Consider the following 3023-nt stretch of genomic DNA (forward strand, 5'->3'; position numbering starts at 1 on the left):
GCTGCAGGGCACCGAGATCCCAGGAAGGGGCCCAGCGGCAGCAGCCCTCCCCGCGCCGCGCGCCCCCGCGCCGTCCCGCGCGCCCCCGCGCCCTCGCGCCCGCCGGGGCAGACACCTACGCAGATGCGAAAGTGAAAGGCGGGCTCCCCGGCAGGACGGCGCGGCGCGCGGGCACGCGGAGGGGGGCGGAGGATGGAGCCACCCGCAGGGATCCCGGGAGTCTCTGGTCCCCTGTGCCCTGCAGAGCTGACCTCGGCCTCCTCTCTGCAGCCCTCCCGAAGTCCCAAGTCCCCAACCCCAAGGCACACTGATCACCCTCGTTTGGAGAAGTGCTCGCGCGTGTTCACGCGCACTCGTGGGTGTGAGAGATAACCTCTGCTTCAGACTCCTCTACCGCACCGTTATACATGCCCTTAGGTGGAGACTCCGGGGCAGGGAAAGCATGAGCATCTCAAGCAATAAAGGCTCACCTGCTTGTTCTCCAGGACAGAGTTAAACACAGGAACTGACCACACGTCCCTCTTTTCTGGGTTGGCACTTCTTTCACAGTTTTCTAATGGCTCTATTGCTCCTCCCCACTTTCCCATTTTCTTCCTAAATAGCTGTGAAAGTTGCTGATCCCTTCCCACACAGAACCCTGTTAAACAAGGAACTAGCCTGTTAAAACAACCATGCCTTTCTTTAATCACTCCCACCATTCAGGGTCCAACCTCCAGTTGCCTCCACTACCCACACAGTGTTGCACACTCCGGTTTTAGGTGGCTCAAGGTGGCATTTTGGCTTGTAGCAAAACAAACATTTGCCTGTCTCTTATTTGCAAAAGTGGCCTCTAGGTTAACTTTTGTGAAGGTATGTCTTACCTGAGATCAAGAACATATTTAAATAAATTCATATTAAAAATTAACAATATGTTCAGGAAACTTTGAACAGAATTATTTAGGGGTATTTATGTTCCCAAACTGACTTTGGAAATGCATCAAAAGTAAGATATATTTACACTGATAAATTGGTAAAATGGACAGAACGACAGATAGATATTCGGTAAAGTATTTACACAGTACAATATTAACAATCTAAGTGCTGTTATACAGTGTTGTCTTCAACTTTTGTGTATGCTTGAAACTTTTCATTGTAATACATTAGGTGAAGAGAAATCACCATTTAAGATAACATAATGTAAATTCTATGAACAAGATTGATAAATTAGGCTTGGATGATTACATCCCCATTTAGAAAATAATTTAACACAAGAATTTTTTCCTACACTTGCTCACTGTTATTCTAAACAATAATTTCAAATGCAGACATTATGATCAAACTATGGTTTAAAGTGAAATTTTAACTGCATCAGTGTGGAAATTTAGAAGATTTCTACCTGTTTTTACTTGGCCATTTGCAATTTTTTAATCCTTCCTGCATTTAAAATTGTTTGGTATTAAAAATCTATGATTTTTGGTATGTTCTTTTGAAATTTTTTTCACACCAAAATAGTGGGGGTTGTGGGGGCTCCAAATGTCCATCTATGTCAGTTTCTCCTGTCCCTGGGGAGAGATGTTAGGGACTCTTACAATTATTAATAGGCAAAGTTTTAGTTTGGGGGGGGGTTTAAAATCTGAATATTAAGTTTCCCTTGGGTCTACATCTGTCTTTTTTATTTTGTTCTGCTGGCCTGCTGACATAGAACAGCTCTGGAGATCAGTTTGGCACCTTCTTGTAAAGGGAAAGTCCCACTGCTTTTGCTAGATCACCACACAAATATTGCTTCTGAGACACCGCCCCCCCCGGGGGGTGCACAAGAGGAGGCAGGGCTTTAGGCTGTCCTGAGCATTTTCATTTACATGCTTATCAAGAGTCTTGTCAACTTCTGTGTGTCTAACAATGTCTTTACTTGCTTTTTCAAGCTGTCTCTTAACCAACTTTGTTCTCGCCAATCTTTTAGATAAGCATATTTGTTCTTTGTAAAAAGATAGAAATTTCTTTTGAGAAGATATTAAAAATTAAGAAAGGACAAGCACAGAAAAGGATCATCACTTCATCTCCTATACTGCTGCCAAATAGCTGAAAGCAGCATCAGTCATCTCCCTTTTGACAATTGTTAACCAGTCACTGAACCTGGGGACACCTCCCTCCCTTATCCCATTAGTGTCAAACTCCTGAGGTCTGCCACAGTGAAGTGCACGACTCAGACTCAGCCTTTGCAATTTACATGTGTGACATCACATCCTCTGTTATGTAACTTCAGAAACAAAGCCTAATGTCGTCTAAGTTTGTGTTGGAAAAAATCCTCTGTAGCTCTGTTTCATCCTGAGCAGAGGCACCCCTTAGTTCCCATTCCTAGTCCCATTTCTACAGCGACTGACAATGACTGGACAGTTGGAAGGCATGGAATTTTATGAGCTGGAAAATCATGAGTTCCCCCCTATCCCAAATTCAGCATATCTTTCTTCTCTTTTATATCTTTATTTACTGGCAAGAAAAGCAATGCCATGTAATTCAATTACATTAAACAAAAATTTAAAGTAAAAGGCTAAAGCATTTAGCATAGTTAACTTCATTAATAAGCCTAGCCATGCTAGGCATTTTTTTTTTTCATTCCTTCTAAAAAGCTTTTTCCCTGTCTCTTAACCAGCTGTTGGAAAGAGCTGAGAAAGACAGGGAGAGTCAGAGAGAGAAAGGAGGGGTGTCAGAGAGAATGAATAGGCAGATAATATTAAGATAGAGCTGCTTTGTTTACTGCAAAACACACATGTTGCAGTTTATAAACACTGCAAGCAAATAAGAAATTGTGGACTAGAAGATAAATACAAAACATATCAGGGTTTTTTGCTGGTATCAAAAATGACCCAAACTCAGTTTTCTACACTATTTCGAATATGTGTATCAGCTTTAATTATTCATTAATTTGAATAATTAATTTGGATTTGTTTACCTATTGATTCATCTGTCTACCTTAATTCTGTATTCAGTCAGTTTAAATAGAAAATTCACAAACAATACATTTCTGTGGCCAGATTTTGAGACAG

The 3023-nt window shown here is 41.9% G+C and overlaps 1 protein-coding gene across 1 annotated transcript in view; it reads right to left on the reverse strand.

The window, feature by feature from the left end:
- Nr3c2 (nuclear receptor subfamily 3 group C member 2) overlaps window positions 1-1388 on the reverse strand; it is a 373979-nt gene extending 372591 nt beyond the window's left edge. The window contains exon 1 of the mRNA XM_029555030.1: window positions 471-1388. The gene's annotated coding sequence lies outside the window, so the exon portion shown is untranslated. The remainder of the gene's footprint in view (window positions 1-470) is intronic.
- Between the last annotated feature and the right edge of the window lie 1635 nt (window positions 1389-3023).

This window comes from Nannospalax galili, unplaced genomic scaffold (genome assembly GCF_000622305.1).
Source record: "Nannospalax galili isolate Female #2095 unplaced genomic scaffold, S.galili_v1.0 scaffold585, whole genome shotgun sequence".
NCBI lineage: Eukaryota > Metazoa > Chordata > Mammalia > Rodentia > Spalacidae > Nannospalax > Nannospalax galili.